This window comes from Osmia bicornis, chromosome 5 (genome assembly GCF_907164935.1).
Source record: "Osmia bicornis bicornis chromosome 5, iOsmBic2.1, whole genome shotgun sequence".
In the NCBI taxonomy this organism is placed as follows: Eukaryota; Metazoa; Arthropoda; class Insecta; order Hymenoptera; family Megachilidae; genus Osmia; species Osmia bicornis.
Window position 1 is genome coordinate 7146781 of NC_060220.1, and position 27834 is coordinate 7174614.

Genomic DNA, 27834 nt, shown 5'->3' on the forward strand with positions numbered 1-27834 from the left:
TCTATTGGTCGTTAGTTAGGTCTTCGTTCTATCTGCTGGTCGGATAACGATGTTCAACTTCTCGTTCGGAAAAAGTTTCTCGATTAAAATTTTGTTCGTTCCTCGCAGGAGTTTCGTACGTAGACTCAGGGTGGGTTACGGGGGGGTGGTAAATAGTATTCGCGTAGCGCCCCTCCCGATAGCAGTGTAAATTTTTAACGAATTTAACATAAGTTTATGTCGGTTCCCTTGGCTCGACCGATGGAATAACTCGCGCATTCTTTCGTACGCGAGAAGTTGCTGAAAAATCGTTATTCGTCGCTGCTCCGGGATTCGTCGACGCTCTTAATGAAATAAGAAAATACAAGCGCCAGGGGGAGCAATTAATTCTAACAGGATTAAAATTCAGCCGGATGGCAAAGCGACCCGGCGACCTCTACTAATAACATAACTTCCGTTTTTAAGTTTCCAGAGGTTCGATTTCCTTTCGGGAGTCGGCGAAAAAAAAAGAAATTAAATACCAGTCGTATACTTTAATCTTCGTAACGATGTTCGTTACACTAACTGGTTTACATTCGTTAAAAAGTTTCTTCCTCGTACGACGTAAGCAAAGTTAAAAATAAAAAAACGACTCCCACGAAATCGAAGTCGGCTCGTAAAGATACGTATAATCCAGAGTCGAGTTTCTCGAGAGCTTGTTTTAATTCGACAGAAAGTGTGTCGAGCGTTGTATAAACAAGCAGGAAAACAAGCCACTCCGCTACCGTCCCGGCAACTATCTCTCCTCGCCTCAAGCCTCCAGCTTCCGCGAGGGTGTATCCGTTTCTGCGAATACCGCGGACCAGAAAGAGTGTCGTGGCTCTTGAAAAGAAGCACAGGAACGACCAACAGATGGGACGGGATTCGAAGAGGAAAGAAGTGGCGTGGCTCGTTCGAGTACAAGTTTAGTCTACGACGATGCACGGTCACCATATGTCCCCCATCGGAAAACATTCCGAAGAGGCGCACTGACAACTTGTCAGCACAGCGTCCACGTTCGAGGGCCACCAAGACGTCAAGGCGGTACAGTGTAAACACAGGAAGCGACCACGGCGGTGGAAGCAACCCTCCAGGAAGCGGTGACCTCTCACGATCGCCGGTTCGCTCTTTTCTGCACGAGGTATCCTCTTCGTAGATCTTTTAAGACGATTCAAACTTTTGATCGTTCGCATCTGAGGAAGAAAACAGTCTTCGGTTAAATATATCTCAGGAATGATTTATCCTGGAAAGGGTTTATCAAGACTGCTGTCTTCTGGTACGAATTTATTCGAACGCTCCCCTTCCGCGAGAAGGATGTCGAAAAAATATGAGAAAAATAGCATAGCACTGTGCGAAGCTATTCGACTGGAGTACACCGGTCGTCGCCTAATTGTGGCTGACGCGGGTGTTGAAAGATGACATCGAGCGGACCGTGAGACTTGGCGCGCCGCTGTGTCACTCGATATCGTGTTTTGGATTCTAATGGCGTTTACCGTCGTGTCAGGTTGAACGTCGGCGAGCAACAGTTGGCGTAAGTTACGCGTGTGTTAACACGCGTTGTTGCTCAAAACGCAGTGCTCGTCCGCTCGTTTGTTTGTTATCCCTCGACTGGGATACTCGCATCCATCCGATGTTTGTCCGCCTCGTTTCGCACCGTTAATGGAGAACGATTTTGTTTCGGGAATGATTATTTATTCGATGAAGAGCAAAAGGCCCTCATTAGAGAAAATCATTAAGCAAGAAATTTCATAATTATCTGGTCATTTGAAATTTTCAATCCTCGGCTCTGTGTTAATCAAAGTAACGCTATGTTTGGAAATTGAAAAACATTCGCGAGAGAAGTGCTTATGGTATGCGTCACTGTTTACATCGAGGCAAATCGAATAGCTGTATTCTCGCGATGTAAACGGCAGTCAGATATCGTCCTTCGTGATGTTCGCATGCCAACGCCTTCGACCGATGAAATACGAGCGAAATCGAGTATCAAAGACACGAGGTTGCCCGAGTTCGTGGAATTTTCATTCGAACAGTACACGTCGCGCTGGCGGATGGCAATCACGCAACAGATACAAGCCACGGTCCGTTACAACGTATATACGCGATGGTACCTCGTGTTGCACGAGCCTCCGTTACAATCTGCTACCCATCGTCCATTAAATCTCTATTACACCCGTTGAAAATCTGCAGCTGCACACACGGGCTGACTCTCGCGTTTCGGGGTCAGGGGTCGCGCGATATTGCAACCTGACCTACGACCCTCCACTTCCCACGCAGTTATACCTGAACACACATAGCTGTCTGTCATCATAGTTTCGTTATCGGACGGTTCTCACGAACAATCATTGTTTCTCCCTCTGCATCGAGCCACGATTTTTCCATATGCAACGTGCCGCGAGAATGCCATTCGATGCGAACAAGTATAGTGATATCGTATTTGAATTGCGAGTGCACAGTGTATCCGTGTCAGTCGACTGACCTTTCGTGGCTGGGATTTGTGTTGCAGAAGGCACCCGATTTGGAGGAGGTTCATGGATCATCGGGATGGATTGGAGACCTTGATTCGAGGTACTGCTCGGTAAGTCAATCAAGTGATTATTTCTTTTAATTTGCATGACCTAATTAATATAAGCACCAACGCACCCCTTTATCAAATATTTATTTTCCTTCAAACACTCGTATTGCTCATTCGGTATAAAATTTCATGGGAACAAACGTAATTGCAAATACGAAACAATTGCACAATTTTTCCTCTTGCAGCACGCACATTAGTTAATTTACATGTTTCGTTCACAATCATTTCGAGTCTGGGGTATTTTAAATTCGAGCACCATAGAAAGTTTGTTCGCTTCATTATAAATAATTACGAGAGAAAATCGAAATAGCTTTTTCCCCGATATTTAATTCGTCGTTTCAATTACCAGCGACAGGTATTTTTTTCATTACTTTCATCGAATTTCAAACCATGCAATTCGACAAATAATTGTCACGCGGCGAACACGATCGCCACCGCGTTTTCCCTCGGGCTTTCCAATAAACCGTATTTTTCGAAATGATTTTATCGATATTATTTTACATTCTTGCAAACGCGATACAACATCGAAAATTGCATTTCCATGTTTGCCTTCGAAAAACACAAACTTTCGAAGGAATCGACAAACATTTAAACCGTACGTTGAAACGAAAATACATTAAACATCAATATCGGAGATATATTATTTTTTTTTTTATTCGCTATAATGGTTTTCGATCACCAGATTGGTAACCGTTTTGAATAGAGGAACTTTTCAACGTGGAAAATTGTAAACACCGGACATCGGGTACGTTTGACGAAAAGGAAATTCCAATGAAAGCTGACGAATATTTCTCGACAGCGTATCGTCTAGGGCTCGCGTCGATACAATATTTTCCGCGAAAGGAAACGTGGGTGGATAAGCCTGGAAGTGGCGCAACCGGGTGTGATAGAGGCAATCAGAGAGCCCATTATATTGCTGTCACGAGCTGAAGAGGGTAAACTCCTGCCACTGCAATATTACTTATAAGCCTTTTGCTTCTGATTCGTAATACGTTTATTGCGATAACGTTTTTCTTCCGGCGCGTTAGGTATCGACCGAACGACGATCGATTGGTAAGATTATAACAGGAACCTTCTGTAAATTGCACGATGTGTTGACGTGTTTTCGAATAATACCATTACTTACTGCGAACCTATTCATCTAGCTTGTATAATCTACGCCTGAAAGGGTAGGAGTTCAAAGATCAACCCCCGGATTATGAAGCAGTAATAATTGAAATTTAATTTTAGCCATTTATCATTTTCCTTTTCTAAAATTATTCTGTGTACACTATTTTTTTAACGTCGTTCGCGAATCGAACGATCCAGCTAAAATAGCATTCCCGGAGGTCACGGCATTAATTAGTAAGAGGAGTTGAGCCGGATCTCTGGGTATAATTTGAACGGGCACGGTGTAGAGGTCACGGATCGCCGGGTCAGGTCGTCGCCAGGTGCAGGTGCAGGTGAACAGAAGCAGGAGGGCGAGGGTGGGTGGTATAAGGGCGCAAACGCGAGCGCCGTGTAGTCGAAACGGGAACTATCACAACTTAATATCGATCCGGTAATTCTCACGGCTCTCTGTGCCTCTCTCCTCTGGAGTTTCCTCGATTTTCGAGCTCGCTCGTTTCGCCCTCACCTCTCTTTTCCATGAATGCATTTCTACATTTTCCATCCTTATCCTTCCACGTTCCACCGTCCGGTTCGCTCTCTTTCTCGTCTTTCCGGCAACGGCCGGTTTCCTCACTTTCGAACTCCCGACAACCGCGGCCGAGTCAGTCGCAATCAATATGGAATCCTACTTATCTCCATGCCGGAGCTTTTCCAGACTATCCGTTCCCTTCGGCCGTTCCTCTGCACCGTCTCGTGAATCGCGCTTGATTTGCACGAAAAATCCTGACGACTCTTTCTTTAAACACCTTCGAGTCGTCAACGCGTTCATTTCATGTACAAGTGATAAAATTTCTATTACAAAGCCCATCCTGTTTCAAACTCTCGTACAATTACAAACGTAGTTAGGAGAGAAGTTGCAGCATAAAGGTTCAAAGAATAGGCAACTTTGCGTATAGGTATACTGGATGTTTCGCTAGAACAGTTTCCATTGCTCGAGCGTTTGCAACGTTACCGCGGTAGTCGTCATCGTGCGAGACCATTGCTAAACTTCCGTGCAACTCGTGAAGAGCCTCGAAAGTGGAGAGGAAGCAGTTCTCGTCGTGACGCGAGCAGCAAGTACGCGCGACTCGTTCGAAAACTGGGTTGCTCGGTGAACGAGAGTTCGCAGGACCGTTCTAGCGAAAATAGCCGGAAACTTGAGCAGATTTCGGCAAGCTGGGACGCACGGAATCCGGATGTCCGGGCGAAAACCTTGAGGAACACGTAAGCCACGTATCTACGCGAAACGAGTAACTCGTGACGGTTCTAGGTCAAGCAAAAAACATCGAAGAAATTAGGACGCGTTGAAAACAAGTTTCGTCTGTAATTATGTAGCTAATCGGTAGGGTTTATCGAGAACGATCCGAGTACTGGAAATACGTGATTAACGGGCAAATCGGGCGCGAAATTTTATCGATCCTCGTCGAGATAGGCTTTGCATGGCTTCACGGGCAACGGTTCACCTTTAGGCGGTTCGTGTAAACGCGTGCTTCCGGTTGACGACCGATAAAGCGCGGCTGATTCGGATTGCGTAGCGCGCCGCCGCACGCGCGTACACGCACCGCTTGGAATGTTGATCGAACGCCGATAAATACCTAGCTTCGGTGTACATAGACACGGAGAGGTGGAGGGCAGATATTTCGAGCTAGCCACGAAATGTTCTGATCGATAGACCTGTCGCTGAATTCCGGGATGGATAATTGAAAAAGTGCAGGGACAATTTCGTTCTTTATCGCCTGTGTCTTAAAATAAAAAGTATCTTAATTAATTTCGAAAATGTTGATAAATTGAGAAATAGAATTTTTTCCATTTCCATACGAATGAAGGATCACTGTAATCTAAGGAACTTTATATTACCCTAGCTTTATCATTCAAGAAGAATTAGCCAAGAAAAATTTAATATAATGAAACGCGATAGCAACCCTGGTGTCATCCCTTCAGCATCAACCTCGCGAATATACCCTATCAATTACAACAAATTTCTACTGGACACTCGCACGCCCTTAACATCCGTCTTGGGATTCAGTAGGGGGTGAGTTCCGCCAATGGATCACGGAAGATGAAGATCACGTTGGAGATTAGCTAGCAACGACACGAAATAAATCAATTAGCTTGACGCTGCACGGTTCGCGCGAGACTTTCGCTTCGTATAGTTAAGCTCGGATCGGTATTTTTTTTTCTCTCCCTCCCTTTGGCAACGAGCCGGTAATAAAAGCTTGGACGAGATTTTCTTGTCAGTGGACGGCTAAATAAACTCGTGAACGGGTTCGCGGCGCCGACCTGCATGTAGAAGCGACCAGGAATACCCTTCCTTTTTGTTTAGTCCGGTCTGCTGGTACACACAGAGATCGACCGGATGTGTCGAGAAATAAAATGACGCGCGTCTGCATCGTCATTCGTGATAATGGTGGTGCAGACTACGCTTGAGTCGGGCCACGACGGCTCGTTTTCGCTGTCATTCCGACGCGTTATTGTTTTACCAGCGACGACTTGAAAAAAAGAAAAAGGTGGAAAAGAGACGGGGGTAAAATGGTGGGATTCGATCCTCTAATTCGCGGGTCTGGGTGGACGGATGGAATTCATGGGCTCACAACGTGATCGTTTAATAATTCAGAGGCTCTGCCGATGCAAATATACTTCGTCCCTTCCCTGTACGTTTCTCCAACCCATTGTGGAGTAGCTTTGTCGTGATTCTTGGTGACGAACAATGTGTATGAAATTTTTGGGCTGGGAGCTTGCGTGTATAATTACATTGCATACATTTTGCGATATTGTTCGATTAAAGTCATGTATGAAACTAAATTTAATTATCGAGTTAAGGTGTTAGTACGTGACATAATAAAGCGGTCGTGTACGGTATGGCATGATATAATAAGAATTATTGACACGTTGTTTGCCATAGTGAAAATCGCCGTGTGTGGTACGGGACATTTTAATTAAGATTCTTGACACGTTCATCGCCACTTGGTCGTCGATGATCTCATACTTAATTTCATTCAGTGAAGTAATTAAGAAATCAAAACAAAACACCGTTCTGAGACCACACTGTGAAGTTAAAATAGTATTATTTCTTCGCTGTTCTTTAAAATATCCCTTTTTACTGCCTACTTAAAAAACTTCCAAATGCCACAGACCAATTAGTTCCAACCAAAAGCACAATTAAAAATAAAAAAAGAAACAAATCTCGTTTAACTTCTCGAAGAAAGAACCTCCGCAAACCTTAATGCCCAATATTCTCAATAATTCTCAATAATTCTCAATACCATTCGTTTATACAAAGTGTTCCCTGTACGGAATGAAAGTAATCGGAAAAAATTGCCGCGAGGTAAACGTACGATTCGACGTATTCGCGACGGGGTGCACGCGTTCGAGGGTGACTCGTGGAACGGGGTGTTCAAGCATGGGAAATAAAAAGGAGGGTAATTATGAAACGTGTATCCAGCTGTGCCCTCGAAACTCGGATAAAGCCCCGTTTCGCGATATTGGCGGGGGGTCGCCATTTGCCGTGGTCCTCTCGAGCATGCCGGCCTACCTTACGACTCCATTCAAAGCTGGCAGACTGCTAAGTACACCAGCGGGAAGGGGTTAATCGACGATATTCGCCCGGTAAGTTGGCAAGTTTCGCCGTGGAAGGGGAGTACTGGTCGCGTGCGTCGTCCACAGCCCGGTAAAAGTGTCACGAACTTTTGCATTATTTAGAATTCCCGTTAAATAAACGGACCGTTGCTCGTTGCACCGGCAATACGCGTACGGCCTACGAATTAACTCGCGCCATTCATTTGGAAACACCCGCCCGTCCCCGCGGCCAATCGGTGCTATCGCGCGAAAATATATTTCTTTCCGCTTGTTTTTCGATACGCCCACCCGCGGCTACCATCGATGTTTTCTGGAATTTAAATTAGCTACGAACCGTGTTTTCCGGTTCAATAATACTTCCGCAAATACAACACGTTTGCGATATCATTTAGCGACAACTAATTGCCGTTGTACAATCTGCGCTAGCGGAACGATTTCATTGTTTCTAAAGTTTTGCTCTCGGGTTGCTATAAATTTTTACAAAATTAACACTTCGAGTCGGCGAGCAATGAACAGCAACGATACCTTGTAAAGTACAACCGGTACGGTGATTCGACGAATGCATTCGATTCATCGAACAGGAATATCCAATCGTAGAAATGGTAATCGCGTGGCGATGGTCGCGTTAACACGCTTACCGAAATTCTCGACATCCCGTAGGATCGTGTAATAACGCGTTATGTAACAACAATGATAGCAGTGGCCGCGAACTAGGAGCATCGTAGACAGCGCTTATTGCAATAGCACCGGAGGACGTCGCCATCGGCAAGGATGGTTTTCGTGTTATTTGCAGATCGTGCACGCCCGCAGCGTGCAACGTGGATCAATTGCGATGCAGCTCTTGTAGGAGAGAGCCACGAGGCGGTGCATAGCGAGCATAACGCGACCGACAGAGAGGTACCTGCTCGAGAGTAGCGACAAGGGTCGAGGCAAGGTATCGAACAGAGAGGGACAGTTGAAAGGAGGTATAGGAAGGGGTCTGGATTGGCGAACAGATGCACAGCACGATCGCGAAGCCCGATGTATTGCGTTTGCTAATCCCCAGCATGGCTGACAGTATAATACACCGCTTTGCAAACAGCAGCAACATCGATGCTGCTGCTGCTGCAACCCCTTCGGCACCTCTCTCGAGGTAGCTAAGTATGCTCGCATGTACCACCGGCGAGATCCTACGTGAGAGTACGTGTCGTGCTTGTGTACGTGTATACAGGGTGTACCACTCAATTGGAACAAGCTGTCTCTTATAAATAATTAGATGCGAAGAACTTGCGATAGCATTTAATGGTGTCGAATAAGGTTCATTTATATTCAATCGTAGACATCTTCGATGTAGGCTCGTTTTCTTTCTTGAAATTAAAATATCCTAATTCAATGGGACATCCTGTAGAAGGGTCAGAGGAATGTGTACTCATTTATGGGGGATGTAGGAACATAGAGTCGATGCAGAGGAAAGCGTGTACATTGCGGTGGAGGCTGAACGAGGCGGACCGTTTAACCTTCCAATTGGTGTTTAGGTAGCTGACGTTGATTGTGTGGTGATATAACGAGCGTATCGCCTGCGGGTTCTTCGATATCGTTCGATTCTCTTGGTTCCGTCTCAAGAGACACGCGTGGTCGTTAAAGAACTGCGTTACTCTCCCCTATGGTAAGGGGGATGCTTGGTTGGCTTTTTGTTAAATAGTCTTTGAACCGATATCGAGCCCTCGTCGAAAGGATTGGATTGTTCCGTGCGGTGGAACGTCGCGTCGAATCGAGCTGGTCGATTAATTCTCGCGAATGCTGTTCCACCGAGACACCGTCGCGATGCCGAGGGACGGAAGAAAGGGAGTAAAAACAATCGACCGTGAACTTGCTCCGGTCGACGAATCGTTCAACCGTCTCGAAGTCTTCGCGAGAAGAAGGGGTGGTTAGAAAAAGGAAGGCGAGGAAGAAAAAAAAAAAAAAATTCGACAGCCAAACAACGGGAACAAAGACACAGCGTAGAGTCTGGTAGCCGCCGCGGGTAATCTCATTTTCCTTTTCTTCAGACCGTTGACAAAACGTACGCGTACATTCGTATAGCCCGGTGACCCTTGGATCTTGGCATACGCAACCCCTTGTACTGTGTGTGCACCTCGAGCACTTGATGAATCAGAGTAAAACGGAGGACATTCGGAATCGCGAGCTTACAAAGGCGCGAACAAAGCGGCATTCAGAGAAGGAATCGAGGCTGAATGTGACCCGGTCCTGGGACCTCTCGATACGCGTACCTAGGCCACTCCATGCTTACTGGGCCTGAATAGAGGACGAGGCTTTCCTGGGAACGAGATAATCTCGGTTATAGAAGCCTCGAGCACTCGGGCCCCCTCGAGCATCGAGCTGTTCCCTAGCTAACGTTGATAGCAAAAAGAAAAGCTCGCGCGTCTTCAAACGAAGGAAATCTCGGGTGAAAAGGATCGTCCTCTTTGATCTCGTCAGGAAATGAATGCAAGGAGTGTTGACCTTTTTGCGGCGGACACGGTGAAACGGGGTTAACGCATATTGCCACCCGACGTTTTCATCCCCCTCCCTGTCTTTTGAACGACGACAGCTCTTGCCACGGAAATTCTCTCGAAACTCTCGAATGAAATTCGACTAGATTCATTCGCGAAAATATTATTTGTAATTATTCGTATCTCATCTTCTCGTTTTCTCTTTCTATGAAACGTTCTCCGATATTTATCTGTCGATCGTCTTAGTCCAATATCAGCTAAGAGAACGAAATTTTTGCGAGTAATACCCGATGGACGACAGGCTCGATATCAAAATGTCTAGACACGGCACTGACAACGTTACTTCCATGCGAGTAAATCGTTCGATTCGAGCAACTACCGGGTAAAGTACGCGATTCTTTCCTTTTCTTCGGCTTCTCAACCTCTGACGTGCATTGTCTCTGATTCAAAGGCGACACGAAGATTGCCGGTTGATAGGTTATCTTCGGTTCGACTGGTTTCCGTTGAAAAAAGCCTTAAGACCGTGGTGGACGTCGAAAGGTTTCGATTGTCTTAATTTTAAGAGAACGATGCCAGCCGCACAATCTCGCCAGGCGAAGTCTGAGAGGGGAAAATTTCATTACGACAGTCTTCCTTTTTATCAATGAAAACTCACTGCAGAGAGTGTTCCCTTCTTCTCACTTTCGCGTATTATTTCGTTCATTTACTTACTTCCATCTCCTCTTTTTTATAAAGGATCATTATGATAATAAATTTCATCTTTTAGATATGAAGGAAATTTATTTATAAAAATGTTACATTTAAAATTGAACTATTTAATAATAGCTTCTCCGTCTCCTATCGCACGCAATTACAGGTTTTTCTACGTATTACGTCAAAGAAACGATCCATCCGGGAGGGAGTCGCTTCAAAGCGACAAGATAATTACTGAAAATTAATCACCCCCTCGTCTGGATAGTTTTAATAGCCGAAAAAAAGGCTGCTGGCAGAATTGGTCTGTGCGTCGAGTTAAAAAAAAAATAGCTTAGAAGTTGTTCGTCGACGCGTCTCGAACTCATCCTCCTGGCCCGTAGTCCGTGGGCAAGGTCTCTCGACGTGCAGGCGTTAAGTGACTGATAAAGCCCGGTGAAATCCAATTAGGAGCTTTTAATACTTATCGGGCCGGCGGCTCGATGCGAGCCAGCACGTAGCAACAATATTTCACGATTTCTCGACCGACGAGCAGGCTGCGTTCCGTAATTGCGCGCACTTACCGCGCGATTTATCAGTCACCGCGCGAACATTCGACGTCTTTCCAGCAGACCGTCCGCGTCCGCAAACGTACCGCACTCATACATAAAATTCGCGTACCTACACGCGTCCAGATTTCTACGAATCGAACGAGACACGGGCTGATACAGAAAGTGAGGCATCGTTCGATAAACGAACCGCAAGAACGATGAGATAATGAGCCGTGGAAAGATAGCCCCTCGTTTCGAGTGAATCGTCCTCTTGTACGCCGCCCTGTTCCGCGAAGAAATAGTTTGCGTCTTGCGAGATATTTTTCGAACACGTCATGCCTTTGAGATGAGGCGTGGTCAAAGTTTCGAGGGGCAAGAAACTCTTAATTAGATATCACGGAGTTCATTCGAAATTAATGAAACGTGGAATAATTTGTACGTGGATTGATTACCATGTATATTTAAGGAAAATCTACTCGTATTAAATTCAAATAGAACTGTCACGTCAGTGTGACGCGAAGCAAACGTTAAACACTCGAGGAGGGACTGAGTCTCTGAGTCATTTGGACGTTGATGAGGCCGGTCTTGCGTGAAGCTCTGATAAGCGAGTGAATAGAAAGCATCCTCGGCAAATTTCTTTCCTCATTCAACAAGAACGTCCCATCGTTCTCGCGATACTACACTCGAGTCCAATTTCCGCAGTACCTGTTGTTCCCCCATTTACGCGACAGCCATTTCTTCTGGCTGCGAGTACTCTACACGAGTACCCACCGACGAGTTTATAATGTACCATTGTTTATTAAGATACGGCCCCTTATGACCACGTGTACTTTCGTCGAAAGATAAGCAGCCCGAAGAGGGGGCTGTTAAATTATCATACACACACCTGGCACACGAAAGAAAGATCTGGTCTAACCGCGTTATTAGCACAATAATAGAATCCTTATCGCGCGACTCTCACCTGTACCCTGTTTATATAAACGTCCCGGACAATAAGCATCGTCCGCATTCGTCCCAGGTGTAGCTTGATTCATTACGAATGAACAAACAATTCCGATAGAGAAATAAAATATGTACCCCGTTCGAAACAAGGCGTGAACTAACCGAGGAGCGGAGTCCCCCGGTACCTTCGAAGGGCGAATTGAACCGTGGAGAAAACATGAAATTTCCCGAAGGGCCACTGGAATACCGAGCTCCGACTATCTCTGTAAATATACTCGGTACATTCGTGTATAACGTTGAATCTTGCATGCCGATTCCACTGTCCAATCTAAATTTAAAGGCTCGCGTTTTCTGCACCGTTTGCTTTATTGCAACTAATCCTAGAGTCTGGGGTTATTTCGGAGTTTTATTGATATAGCAGCCGAAATAAAAATTCTAGTTACACCGGTGGCTTATAATCAAAGCAGGAAGCAAGCTTTACTTTCTTCCATCCCCTCGAATACATCGTGCAACCCTTTCGCACACGATTCAGGGATTCCCGTTACAAAGTGGACCTCTTCATTAATTAATTGGAAGGTGTATCCTGGGGGGATACGGTTCGAAACAACGGCATCATTCCGTCGACAAGATGATCGATACCGTTCGTGGAGTCAGCCGCGTAGTGTCACCAGCTCAGCAGAGTTTCGAGTGGCACGACCTTATCGAAAGTTTCCGAGCTGATGTGTGCCCGCGACAAACGGGCGTGCACACCCTCGAAAGGGAACGTCAGAGGGATATGCGTCTGGGATATTACGGAAGCAGGTGTGTACGCTGCTTAACAAACAAGCAGTGATTAATGGGAGCCTCTCGTCGGTTCCGATAACACGGTGTCTTCCTGGCCTGCGTCATCCCCGAGGAAAATTAGCCAGAATCGAAAGGGAAAACGAGGCTCAATCTCGAATAAAAACAAAAGTCTATGATTATAGTAATAGCCAGTGGTCGAAAATTAAAAATAAAATTTTAGCCTATTTCATTTGCTCTTGCAATAATGTCCAAATAGCAGTCGCAATAAATCTGCGGTTATTAGTTAAATATTATTGTAGTTAAAAAAATTGATGAGAACAGAGGAACGGTACGTCGTATCGCGTGTAGATCGCGGACGAAGGACGATTACCGTGGCTCGCTCGAATGGAGGCAGACTGACGATGACGACCGATCTGGAATCTAGTTGACATGCCGGAAATTACGTTTCACCGTCGGCACTGCGGTAATGGGGATGCTGAGTACGATAGGCTGGATTTCGGAGCGGCCAAGCATGTATATTTGCCGAGGATCGAGGGTTAGAGGTTCAGGGTGAGGAAAGAATGACTACCTTGTTTTCGATAGCGGGCCAATCTATCATCCACTCTTCTGATACCCTTGTATCGTCGTCTCGTGTGAAAAGAGCGACTCGAAGCGAAGAATGTCTGAGGGGGTGAATATCGATGCCGATGGGAAATAGAACGTAATGGTGTTGGAATTAAATTTATTAAACGCTTACACTTACAAGTGTGCATTATCGTCCGAAGAGAAATATAAAATGAAACAAGAGGTGCATTTAATTCAACGCGCACTCGAACACGACCAACTATTTTATGAGATAACAGGAGGAAGTGTCGCGTTAAAATCTCGTCGCTGGCTGCTCGTCGTCGTTTTGATTTTTTCCATTAACGTAATTGTTTATTTTCGAAAATGAAGTTTCGATGACACTCGAGCGACGCTTCGGGCATCGTTAAAACTTTTGTAGACGGGAGTCATAGGAAAATTCTAATGAGACGCGAACTCGTCACGTTCCGCGTTTCGTGTAACGAGACGTTCGGCTCGCCGGGAATTACATCGGCTCTGGGGTCAAGCGGATCGATACCGAGGCTGTGTAATGTATGGTACATCAAAGGTAATAACAGTCGGCCCGATAGGTGGCCGAGTATGCACAGTCAAACGATCGATCGATTATCTACTCTCGCTTTTAAACGGATATTGAACTTCATTATATTTGCCTGTTTAGTCGGCGCCGTTCAATTTCGTGGTTGCTCTTCCGATCGACTGTGCAATCATTCCAGTGCATTATTGTCATTGACAGAGGAACGAACGCGTAGTCTATGAAACTAGCGAAATGGACAGTTAACGCTGAAACGACATTCGTTAATTAGCCTAATTCATATCGTTGCTTTGTCATTTATGAATTTGTTGAATCATTTACCTTTGATTAATTACAGTGAGTGATCAAATTATTAGAGCCACTTGCATAAATTGACGACTTTACATAGAAATTATTAATTCTTAAATGAAAGCCCAGTTAAACAGAGTTTTAACATACGTACGCAGATATAATCTTTTAAATGTACTTGTTTATTTTTATAAGTATTTTCTGTATATTATTAGTGAAGAATTATTGCTATTTCTCAAAACCTATTTCTCATACCGTGACTCTAATAATTTGATCACCCACTGTAATTTCTCTTATTACTGTAGTCGAATCGTACTTCAACAAAGATACCTCAAATGTATTTCGTTGATTCTATGGTAGAACAAGCAAGAAAGATCAGTAGACGGATGCTTTTTAATTTAAGCAGACCTAGGGTGCTCCCAAAAGACCGCTTAAAAATCGATTCGACCGTGAAAACGGTAAGCACTTTCAATGCGCGACTACGTGGCCGTGAAACAACGATCGTCTCAGAGACGTTTTCCTGCTGCTTTTGAAGACGGCAAACGACGCCGGCGAGAGGAAGCGTCTCCTGAAAGAGACGATTCACCCGGCTGTAAGTACAACGGGAAGAGGTACGAGCGCGAAGGGTCGTCGATTTGAATACGCATCGATCGAGCCGACTGCTCGCGCCATTAGCAGATTGTATCGCGCGCTTCTCTGCCCTTAATTAATTTCAAAGTTCCACTGACCCGTCGACCGGCACACCAATTACGGGATTGCGAATCGTCACGCCGATTGCCGATGACACGATTTGTTGCCGACGCTGATTACCCGTTTGAAACTTATGCACCCGCGTCGCGACATCCTCCGCGCCCCTCTGATTTACCTCGCCGTATCCAAAATTGATGATTTTGCCGACGACAGAGGCGTGCTTTGATCATACGATATCATTATTCGCGTTCTGTCGTTTGCGGGGAAGGCTTTGATGAAAAATATCCCGGAAATCGAGTATCTTGTTGCGAGAATAATTAAAATAAAAAGGCAGTCGTTTTTAGAGTAAATTTTTCAAAAATCCTCGGACTTTTAGAGAAACCAGTTTGTTGGAATTTATTCTCAAAAGAATAGATATAAATTTGACGCACGTAGAAAGCGCGACACGCAAATTTCCTAAACTGTAGTCTGTTTGTAAAGTACATCGACGTCGTTCGCGTGAAAAACGGCGTGAAAAACGGGCAGATTCTCGACTTGGGGAGCTTGGCTCGCGTAGAAAAATCCACGCTGGAAAGTGGCGCAAATCGATTACCAGCACACGAGGAACAGCGATATCACATCCCGATCATAAATCACTGTCGCGAGCCGTTGGGTAATCGAGCGCGGTATGCTTTAGCCAGTGAAGGCCAGTCGATATTAATTCGTCGATCGGATCGGATCGGATCGGATCGGAAGGAAAGTTCAGCCACCTTGAAGCGGACGTGCCGCGGAAAGAGGCTCGCGCATTTCACCGAGTTTTCCACTTTCGTCGAGGCTGCCGACCCCTGTATTTTACCAAAAAGCCCAACCCCCCCGTTTGGCCCAGCCCCGTGTCATCATCCCCTTCGCGCCACCATCCAGCCTCTTTCTTTACCTTCCTCTTAGCGGCGTCGAGCAACCCTCTACCCTTCTGCGACGTTCGCTCGCTAAGTGCACCTCGTCTCCGACGCCCCTACTTTTCCACTTCGATATTCCTTCCTCCCTCCTCCTTCCATCCCTTATTCGAAGCTAGTCCAGCGACGCGGAGCGATGAAAAATTCTTGCCACAGGCGGCCTCCTCCTTCGCCGACCTTCCTCTTTCTCCTGAACCCTCCTTCCCTCCACGTCGATCCGAAATAAAAGTTCAACAAGTATTTTCAACTTTCGATCGTAGCTCGATTGCGTTCCAACGTTCTTTCGGGAAACGTTTCTCTCACGAACAAGTGGGATATTTATTCCTTACTTCGAACCAACTGTACGATCTCTCGAGACGTGAGAGTCTGTTTCTTTCTTTGCGATAACTTGCTGCGGAAGATGTTCGGAAAAAGGCTCAGGAGTTAAGGTATTTTTATCGAGACGAAATGAAAGACTTTATTTTTGAATGATCAGGAATTTGATAATTTAGGAAATTAACAAGCATCGATTCTTAAAATTCGTAAATTCTTTTATTGCCATCAGTTACATTCTTATCCATCATTGGAGATAAAGTAAATTCGAAATTCGTGTGTACGTGTCGGATAAGTTTGTAAAATAGTTTGTAACCGAGTGTCATCGTGGGCAGGACGAGGCATCCCGTATAAAGGATAGTCCTGGACGTTTGGAAGCGATCCAAGTTGAACAGGGTCGCTGTTGTGTGCTACTAGCATCGGGAAATGGGCCGTGCTAATCGTTCTACTCAGAGCCCCTTTGTCCCCCGCCCACCCTCTATATCCTCTTTCCCTCCGTGAACCACCCCCCTTTTCGTCGCTCGTCCCTCGTCACTCGTTCCACCAAGGTCTCACAATGTTCCTCTGTCCCTGAAATTGCGTGAAATCATATCGGATCCTCCTACCCGAGCGTTGCCATACTTTCCTAACTGCCGACAGACGTTCCGTCGATGGGAACGCCCTTTCTGAATCCGTGAAAAGTTCCGTCGATCCGGCACCAAGTTTTCCACAGACAATGGCACGCTTCGTTGGTTGGCCGCGCTCGTTAATCGGCCTTGCGGTTCGTATTCAGGCAAATTTTCATTTGCGCCCGTTCAATAGGGGAAAAGTTGGTTTTCCGGCCGCCTAGCTCGCGTTTCTTCGCCGCGAGTTTTCACCGCCGCGGGCTACTGTTTTCGAGGGCTAAGCTCTCGGGGTAGTTCGCGTCTGAGGTGAAATACTTTAGAGGGTGACGATCTTCGCTGACTTTCTCGAAAGAACAGAGAATTTTTAGGAATTTTCTACCTTAACAATTTCTGGCTTTTTAAATAAATATTCATGATTTTTGTTTTATTGCGGATGTCACGTAATAAATTAGGGGTGTTAGTATTTTTATCTGAATTTTGAATCATTTCAATCCAGGTGGTCAGAAAAAAGGAACAGCGAAGTCACCTGAGCTTTACCTGCCAGATCGAATCAATTTTGTCTCGTTAATGACGATCGACCCTCCTCTTGAGCATTCGTAAAGGGAACGCATCCCTTTCGAATCGGCGCGGAACTGGTCGAAATCGCTGACCCTCGTCGTGCGCCCTCGATAATGAATAAAAGGTGCGCCTATTCCTAGGATAAGAGGGTCTCGGGCCAGCAACGATAAAATCGCTAAGGATAAATTGAATCGAGGCAACCCGATCGATCCGAGGCTTCCTTTGATCTTCGAAAGGTCAATCCTCGTCGAGACTTCGCCTCGAATGGGGGCTGGCTAACCTTGCGGTCGTGGCAACCGTCGCGATGACTTGGAGAAATCGATGCACCCGTCGTCGTGAACCCTTCCCGGAGGGGGACTTGGTCTGTACCGCGCGATTTAAGCCCCTGTTCAGGAAGTTGTACCCTCCTCATCGTGTAATCGCGTGGAAAACCTAGCTGCATCCTCTGTGACAATGTTCACCTGTCCGCTTTGTTTTCTTAACACCCACATCTACCGGTTGAACTTCAACTCGTTCAAGTGAACTTCGAACGCGAATTGCTCTCTTACATTTCGAAGAAATGTACGTTGTGATTTTGTACAATTATTAGTTGTGGAATTTCCTATAATTATGCAAAATTTCAGCCCGATCGATATTCCTTATTAATAGGAATCCGATTCTCCATTGAAATGCTGCGTGTTGGTTTCCTTTACAAATGTATTCAATGATTCAAGAACGAAAACTTCGTTCTGTGAACTCGAGATATTTCGAGTGGCCAGTATCGTGTACAGGCAATTACGTGAAGAGCCGTCTGGGTGGTCCAATCGGAATGGATTTCACGCATATAATTGCTTAATGGCGCCAGCATGTTTAGGCATTATTACTCGAAGCAAACGGAAGGGTGGCTCGTCTGAGATAATGGAGCAATGGTATTGTTGCAATTCAGGGCTTGAATGATTAAATTGTTAGTTTTACGAGTGTATTGTCAGCATTATGAAAGCACATTGAATCCTTTATTCGTGTACCTTCTTAATTAAGACAGCCTTAGAAAATGAATAAAGATCTCATTTTACAAAGATTCATTTTCATTTTCGAAATTTTGCATTATTCTTTTGAATATTATTTTTCTAAATGTTATACGATAAATCACGTTAACAAAATAAATCAAAGTTTAGCTTCTCGAAAATAATTAGCCTGCAGAAATCAGGTCAGAAGGCAAATGTAAATGGATTGTATGCAATAAAACATGCAATTGCGAATAACAAAGGTTGGAAGAGGCAAAGGGGACAACAGAGGCACAAAAGCCGCATAAGTTAATGGGTCATTAGGTAAGAGGTCCTTCCTCTCGAGAACCACCGGCAAAAATGGTAATTAAACGAGCATTCGCGGCCTTTATATATCCGTCAACCTTTGAATTAAACATAAACAAGCCATTTAATTGGGTCAAACAATTGTGCCTCTCATATCTGTGTCAAAGACATCCGGGACGCCTACAGGGAAACTCCTTGCCTCTTCTATAATGAAAATTCCTGAATGAACTGTAATATTGCATTTCCCTTTATGAACTAATTAAATTGCTCTACTTCAATGCAAAAAGGCTCGTTCAGTCCAATTGTAATACCGAAATGAATTCGAGCATAAAGGGTACTCGAATAAATTCGAGTGAAATTAGATTCTCCGGATGCTTCCCTCTTGTTTCGTTCATAATTATCTTTCTCTCATCAGTTGACTTATTCTACTGTTAAAAGAAAATACAATTTTTGGATATCGCTATTATTACGCTAAATAAAAATCGAAATAAAGAAAAGGAAGAGGGGGAAGATTAAATCTATGGAAAATAAGAGGACGTTAACATCCCTTGATTCATGGCTCTCGATTCCGAGGGGACTCGTTTCGCGGAGGCGTTTACAATTCGTGACGGCATTTTGCGAGATACTTTGGTGAAGAAACCCGTTACTTCGCAGCCTGTACTCGATGATTAGTGTCGTTTTAGTTTTGAGTGCCGAGGACGACTACGACGACGTCGACGACGACGACGACGAGGACGGGAACGATCCATCCCCTCGAACGACGCTATTGTGCCTCGGCTGGGGAAGACAGTGGTGGGCTTTGATTACGACATTGTGCGAACCAGAGTCCCAGACGCGGCGTGACTTCGCCGGCTTAAGCCGCATTCACAACAGCCACTGGCAAATCCTTCGACACCGACAGCATCGTCGTCACGCGCTGCGTAATATAAATGACAATTTGTCGAGATTGTTCCGGCTTTTGTTCCGCAGCTGCTTTTAATTCCGCTCCGTGCCGCTTCGCTTCTCCGCCAGACGTTTCGCAAACATTCGCGCTTTAGCAACAATTCATTACGATGCATGTGGGTGTAGGAAGGCTAAAAGGTTTCCAGCGAACGTGTACGAAACTATTTCGGAGAAACGCTAGTTTCTTTTGTCAGAAATTTGATCGTCCTCAAATGAAGTATTTTAAAAACGAGTCCCTTTCGTAAATCAAGAGCCACCCGCAGAAGGCTTTAAATCAAAATCAAACGTCAAATAGAAATTTTAAACAGCGAAAATAAAGACAGATTCGTCGCGTCAAATTTTTCATCGCTCTCGGATCTTGATGTCGGGGTTCAATCACGAAATATCGACATTACGCCGCCAGGTAGATCACCTGTCCGCTCGCTCTCCGATATAGATCTCGAAATTCGCGCCGTGGCAGCGGACCTTTCTCACGAGGCTACGAGGGGTGTAAAAAAAAGCGACAGCCTCTCTTTCACGCAATTACGTCGAGCAAAATTGCGAGAGCCCGCTCGTTTCCGAGCGGGTAAATCGATCAAAGGCCGCGGTCTCCGCGCGACCGGCAGTCTACCGATTGGAAATTTCGACAATTTCACACGGCCTATTCGATTTCACCGAGTGCTGGCATTCCCTCTCGCGTTCTTCGCCAGAGAACAGAGACGTCCGCGATCCTGTGTACAATAAAATCGTACAAAAGAACCGACGATTGTTCCGTGTTCGTGAACAGGGCTCGCTTCTGGAAAAAGGATCGCGCTTGAAACGCGTGTCCCTTTCATTCTGCGGGGTGTAAATCGCTTATCTCTTTCGTTTCAAACAATTTCCGTGGTATTCGTTGCGCTGAACGGTGTTGTAACAAAAATATAGAGAAATGAATTTTTAAAAATCTTTGGAAGGTTCTCTTTTTTTTCTACGAGAAGATTTAATTATTTTCCTTACAAAACGTAAAAACGTCCGTACAGATGGAAAAGACGGGGCGAGGGAAAAGGGAAGGATTATTTACTCGGGAAATTACTCTGCGCTCGATGTTCTCTTTTTCCAAATTTAATCTAGTTCGGTGCCGGTCAATTTTCAACAACCACGTCCGAGCAGAAGATCGTAAATCTAGCCTAGAGAGAGGGAAAAAGAAAAGCTGAAAGTGTAACCCCTTTCGCCGGGAGTATTTCCCCCAGGACCGTAGGATGCCCTGTTTAATCCAAACAAACCTCGAAAAATTTCAATTCCTGGCCGGTTTTCGAACTCGTCTGCAATCAATTTCCATCGTCTTTCTATACCCCTTTTTCATCGTGAATTTATAAAACGCAACAACTGTACGAACGAACGACAGAGTTCCGAATGAGAAAAAAAGACACAGGGCGGATCGTGCTCGAGGGACGAACGGAAGCGATCAGCCCCGGGAAAATTGCCTTCGATCGGTCGACCTTGAACTCGATAACACCGGAAGAAAAAAAAAACAGCGAGAAACGGAACGGGATAAAGAAACTGAGCCGAGGGTTGCAGAAGAAGACAGGGGTGTCAAGGCTGCGGCGAACGACGGACAAGGAGAAACTTGGAGAGAAAACGAGAGATAGATGTGGATGGATCGTTCCCGTGGGACGTTCGTGGTAACCGTGTTCCATGGCGTGCCGCAGGACGTGTCCATGGTGTGTTTCCTGTCGTGCTGCGGTGCATCGTGGTACCGGCTAGATCACTGTGTGCCGTAGGTGTTGCTAGGTACACGCACGTACGTGTTCCATAAGTCACCAGACACTTATATGAATTAAAAAAGAAAAATACAAAATACCTGATACGGTATGAAGTATGAAGAGTAGTATTTTCTATGAGAGTCACCGAGGTGCAAAATATGACATCATTAAAATTGTTTATCCACCCGATGAGTACTACACGATACCGAAGACGTAGAATCACCTGTAAAAGCCATGATATAATTCTCTTCCACCCTGTACACAGGTAGAACAAGCATGGAAACTACCATAGCGTTCATGGGGCAACGGTAAATCCCCGAGGGATTCTCCTCTCGGCGCAATTAGTGGCCTGGTCGCTGAGAGCCAACCAGCTCCTTAATTATATCTTTTAAAATATCGGACTTAAATTGAAAAGTCGCCTCCTTAATTATATTTCGGATACCGGGTATTATATACCTCGAAACACCCTCCGCGAGCAACCCCTTGTAGAAGCAGCGCCTTGACTTCCCCCCTTGAACCGGTGCCCGTACCGATATTGATTTACGGAACCCTCAATTATCCTAGCCGGCGAGGAATCGTAGCGAGGATGCTCCTTGGCCTGCGTCTCCTTCTCCTTTTAACCGCGTCCCGGCCTTTCGTTTCTTTTCTTTTACGCGCAGCCACGCGGATACAAAGCCGATCGTGAATCATAAGCTTCGGGCTTAACGAGCCGTGCCTTTAAGCGGCGAGCCCGGTTCGATGATGAATTTAAGGCTCTTCTTTCTCTGTTTCTCCTCTTCACCCTTGAACGATGGATCGTTGAAGAATTTGGAACATTGCGGAGGTAGATGAAAAGTTTGAGAAGTTACCGGGGGTTATAATCAGAGTTCATGCAAATACATATTTTTATTATCAACGAAAATTAATTCCAATTTGTTAGAAAAAGTTTCAAGAAAGACACACTTGAGCTTTTCATTCGAAATATAGATTTTACGCCGAGGTTCAGGGGGAAATTTAACTAATGTTGTTAAGTCGAACCGCTTCTCACCCCCATCTGCGAGGAATCGGTGTGGTTCATAAATAAAATATTAGGCAGCCAATTAGAAACTCCGGCTGGGAAATTAATGAATCTGACGACGAGTCGCAAGGGCGTCAGGTCTTTCGCCTCATTATTAAAACACCGTGCGTACGGGATTTTCGAGAGGTCGGGAATGTCGACCGGCCGGGGATCGAGCTCGGGATTCGCCTTGCGTGAAACGTCTAATTTTCTTTCCGGCACCTCGGCTTTCCCTTCGATACGATCCGAGCAAAATTCCGAATATTTCTAGCTTGATTTTCTATTGTTCGAGAAAATGAAAAAAGAGAATCTCTTTTTTATTTTTGTTCGAGTGTGGATAAATAAATTCCTTATCCCCAGTGATTGCAGTTAGGCTTCTCTTTACGAAAATTTTGACTCTATTACCGTTCGATGCGCTTTGTTAACGCGATGGCGACCGAATCGGGGGTTTGATATCCGAATATTCTATCAAAGAAATATCCTCCTTCGTAAACTTACCCCCGTACCTCGAAAGTTCCAGCAGCGTAACAAGATTCCGTCCTGTTAAAAGTCTACCGAAAGTTCACGGTATAAAAAGCAGTGTTAAGTATACGGATACACGAAGACGGGCTGAAAAACAGTAAGTGATTAATTGCGGCTTCTTATTTAACTCGATGAAAAGTTCCTCGGGAATTTCTCGAAGTTTGCCTTTAAAAGTAGGCAGAAGAAGCGGCTGCTTCGTTATGCAAATAATAACAGCAACAGCGGAACGCTTCTTTGATGCGTTTCATTTATCTTCGTTCATCCGAGACTTTGCAACAAAAATCGACCGTTGAACGGTTCCTTCGTTTTAATTGCTATTTTTTCTCTGCCGGAAAATTGTCCAGTTTCCTCGTATTATCACGAATACCTATCAATCGCGTACGGTGTTACATTTCACTGATATTCGGTCGGCAACATTTAATGCTTCCTATTAATTGATCCGGTGCGTTCATTTATCACCGCAGATATGATTTAGAAATTCGTTGCAATGGCTTCGATTCCCGTCGCGATCTGGTGTAAACATTTTAACGCTGAATACGTTGCAATCGTGCCGGATTGCTAGCGGATATAAACATTTTAGCGTGGAATTAATTGCATCGAGAGATTCGCGTTTGTAATCGGATACAAACGTTCGATGTGAGATTCGCTATATGACCATGATTCGTGTTGAATGGTGTTTTCGTATTACAATTAAATCGTCGAAATCACCACTGGAATTCTACAAAGTATCCCAAAAATTTGTAATACACTCCTCCAGACAAACGGAGTTCCACTGTATCTACCTACAAAAGAGTCTACTTTGTTGGATCAATAGAAGAACGATGATACTGTCAAAGCTACGAGCTACGATTCGAACGCGTAAGAGATTCAAAGGAATTGGCCGGACATCTCGGAAGGTGATCTTCTTTGTGTGAAAGCAATCGTAGTCGATCTAAGGAGCAGATAGTGGAAGGTAAGAAAGCCGCTTCTCGTTGGCGTTTTCCTTCTACGGGCAGAATGGTCGACTACGAATCGATTATGGCTAATCTCAGTGAAACTCGTCTGCTATGTAGCCGCCGCTAAACGACGTTCGATACCTGCTTCGAATTCGTATCTCGATCCTGCGATCGCTGGCGACGTGACACCTGCTACCTGCTACACTCGGTTTATCCTTAAAGGCCGGCCTTAAAATCGTCCCACGCGCCCCATACTTATGTAAGGAACGTTCCACGGCCAAGATGGGCCCGTCCAGATACCAGCCAGACAGTTATTCACTTTGTCGACGTTCGATCATGCGCTTCTTGTCGACGAAAGAGGATTACCGTTCTCCCGTCAAAGCGAACCCACCCGGGTACTGCTTTTTACCGTCAAACCGGGGAACGATTATAAGGATCCACCATCGGCTTCTGGACGGACGTTGGTCCGTGTATTGTATCACGTCGATCGATCGATGCTTCTTGCCCGAACGGGACACTTTGTGTTCCGTAACGCGACCCTTCCTGGCTCAATCGCGATGGCAAGAAACGTCGGACTCCGACACTTTGCCACTTTTTCTGTGAATTTCAGCGACGATTTCAGGAGACAATTGAATCGTTCCCTTCTCGTCGCGATACTCTTGTCTCGTAAATGTTATTATTTGGCTGGTATTACTGTCATGGTTCACACCCCCTCACATAGAGATGGATATCTATAAAAAGGAGCACCGTATAATATTCTTGCACAACGCGGCGAATATTTATAGAAAAAGGCATCGATAAACTTCTATCTTTTCCCTTCTTCGCTTTTTCCATTCTGCTCATTCTAGCGAAACGTTCGGTACGAGTCTTTAGCTCGGTTTCACGGTAAAATGGCAAACACGGGGCAATTGCGTATCGCTATAATTACGCGAACGTCGATAAGTGATCTAGGCTGTAAAAGACACCGTACGGGGCTCGATTATGCACGCCATCGATTCTGGTCACTTTGTAATTTTCATCCTGCCGTTCTCCTACCCGATGCCTGTTCATTGCTTTCACCAGACGGCCGATTATATACGCCGGTCTGATCTATTTTACCCCTGCCACCTTCGTTCTCTCCTTCTCTCGTAATCATTTTCCTCTCGCTTATCAACGAAAGCAGGTATAAGTATCGCGTGTGAGAAAGTCTCGCGACCCCTCGATTGTGCCAATAAGTTTTCACGTTGAAACTCGCCACGAAACCGCTGCTAATCGTTTCGATGTTATTAAACCAGTTAGTTTATCGACGCTGCCTAATGTCGCGCGATCACGCGGCTATTTCTTCGTTGCAATTACAGAAACACCTACAAGTAACTGTTACTGCGAGTTGACGTACAATCGTGCGTGAAAAGCGTTAATGGAACTCTGAGAAGGTTTCTCGAACGCGAGATACCGATCGCTAATCTTTTAGTTATTACGTACCAGTATAGTGTTTTTCCTCTTTACCTCGCATTAAGAACCGAGTATTAGATTTCATTTCTCTTTTGGATCTAAGCATAATCGTAAAGTCATAAGAATCTTGCGATTTAGTTTAACCCATAATTACAGGAAGCATTAGCAGAATTTGCGTAACTTATCTCTGTGTAACTTCTAGTTTTATCGAGGTTTCTTGTCAGAGAGACACGAGCAAGTAACAAATAATCGTGGAAAGTTGCAGTCGATAGTTAGGCACACCTGCACATCCTCTGAATATTTGATCCGTTCGGTGCAACGCGGCCCAAATGGATCGCTAAATAACGTCCAATAATAAGTGTTCTCAGTGCACTTATCGGGTCGCAGTTTCACGACACCCGCTATCCTCGCATCTCAATCGGCTTGCGATGGTTAAATAATGCAGCGTGTTCGTATAGTTTCGGGATGGTAAAAGCCTTCCTCCATATACCGTGTCATCGACGAGCTATTTCGCAATTAAACGCGTCGAGAAGCGTTGAGGTACGTTCGCGAGATTCACGACGGACGACGATCATTTCGACATACGCGCGCTGCTTATTAACGACGCGTAACGATAAGCGAACGATAATGGAATCCGTACGAACGTTCGTGATAAACGATGCATTACCTTCCGCGTGACAACATCGATTCCCTTTCGCCACGCTGCTTTTATGTTTCTCGCTCGACGATCCGCGAAATTGCTTAATAAAATCAATCGACACGGCTGGTCAATTAACATATCACCGTGCGAACGCGATTCACAAAAAGGAACGAAGAAACACGAGGCAATTATTCGAATCTCTCAAATGCATTTGAAAAGTTCGCTAATTACTTCAGTTTATGACTCATCATTATCAATTTACTCGCAATACCAAAAATTTTCGAATGATCTTTCACCAATTTTTTGTTTAAAGTGTTTCAAGATAACAGATTGAAATTTTGAGGAAGATCGGTTTCTGCGAATAGAACATTGTCCAATCAAATATTAATACTCGCAGTTGTTACATTGTCGAGCAATTTCGAAACGAGCTGGCCATGAAGCTCGCGAGTTATACTCCTCGGTCGTAAATTTGTTCCAACTCTCCTCTGCTCGAATACCCTTTCCAGTACCTAGGGAATAGTCGTGAAAAGGGAAGGTGGTGGTGGTAGCGGGTAGCAGACACGGTCTGGGGGTGGTTTGCGAACACCTTACCACCCCTCTACGTGTCGTAGCTGATATTCCAGGTATTGATAAAATAATGAGTGCATTATTAACTCGGCTTAGTCGCGGCGGGGGTGGCCGTGTAATGTGTGTTGGCATGCGATCGACGTCTGTGCATGCTAGCCGGCCACGTACACACACGTCAGGAACGTCAGGCGTTTCTCAAACACGCGTTCACCGGGTGTCCGTAATGTAGCCAGGTCGCTGGTGTCGTTTAGACACAGGCTTGAATGTTAATTTTCTGCCTGCGATAAGCGGCACAGTTGAGAGTTGGAAACAAAGAGGAGAAAGGGTGCGCATAAAGGATACACATCGGTGCTTGTTAATTATTATTATTACAATCGTGGTGATTTCTTGGGGGAGCGCTTGTACTTTGTGGTACCGACGGATAATTAAAATGTATGATATTACGGATATTACATAAATTATTTTATTCCGCATACACCATTTATATGAGACTGCATTTTTTGGTACTGGTTTTTCTTTTTTTTTTTGCGACATACCCCGGTTGTACCTATAAAAAATAGAACCGTTCTTCAAATATTCATTAAACTGATGGCTTTGCTTTTCCCCGCTTAACTATCCACAGTGAAGTGGTGTTCTGAATTTCACATATGACAGAAAATGAAGCTTTCAAATCATTCTATGAATTTTTCAAAAGAGAAACTCAGCTTCTGTAAAATTCTTTGAAGCAGACAGTATGGTTTCTTTTTCCATAAGTTTCATATGTAAATGAAATCATTCTAATTCATGATTCTTTTTTTTTTTTTGTTTCAGCAGAATGAAAACAGAGTACGAGTCGACCACCCTGTACATGTGCACGCACGAACGCCGCCCCTTTTGCACATTTTTTTGGTGGATAGATAGGAGAGGGCAGGGAGACGAGGCGGATAGCAGCAGGAGGGTGAAGTCAGGTACGTGAGGATATGCGTGCACGCGTTATATTGATCTTATAACGGACGAGTGCGTGCTGGCAGGCCGGTAACGCTCACGCATTAAGCACACAGCTTCGTTCTCGCGTACGAGGGTGTTCCCCGTTGCTTGTGCACCAACGTTTACTAACCTATCCCCTGGCTTTTGTGACCGTTTCACGGGGCGACCACGATAGCTACTTCTAATTCGCGTTGATAAGCAAAAACTACGCGCGATAATTCATTGATCAACTGATACCTCGCGTATACGCTCGACCTCCTACCTGCCTTCGAGCATGAACGTTTCACGCTTCGCCCTCTTTCTAAATTCAAAGACGAATATCATTAAGAACGACCTTTCCTTTTTACACCGTCATTCTGGCAAGTTTAACTATTCCCTTGGTAAACACAAAGCATTCGATACTCCCAAAACATCCCCTCACAGGTGATCCAATATACTTTCAAATTTTCAACACCAACGTCCACCCTCAAACATCGATAGAAATCGATTCACAGACTACGTCATCGGTGTTTAATGCTTTCGAAATGATACACGCATCAGCGAAATCGGTAAATTGCGAATTAAAGCTCGGCTACCGGTACGCTTTTCAGCGCGTAA

At 45.0% G+C, this 27834-nt stretch overlaps 1 protein-coding gene across 5 annotated transcripts in view; it reads left to right on the plus strand.

Moving 5' to 3' along the window:
- The first annotated feature begins 2055 nt into the window (after positions 1 to 2055).
- The window catches only part of LOC114874727 (discoidin domain-containing receptor 2-like), a 161815-nt gene continuing 136036 nt past the window's right edge, over positions 2056 to 27834 (plus strand). For 4 of the 5 annotated variants that reach the window (XR_003789134.2, XM_029184311.2, XM_029184297.2 and 1 more), the window contains exons 1-2: positions 2056 to 2572; positions 27085 to 27218. The gene's annotated coding sequence lies outside the window, so the exon portion shown is untranslated. Of the gene's footprint in view, positions 2573 to 27081; positions 27219 to 27834 lie in introns of all 5 variants that reach the window. The other variant, XM_029184302.2, reaches the window with a different exon arrangement.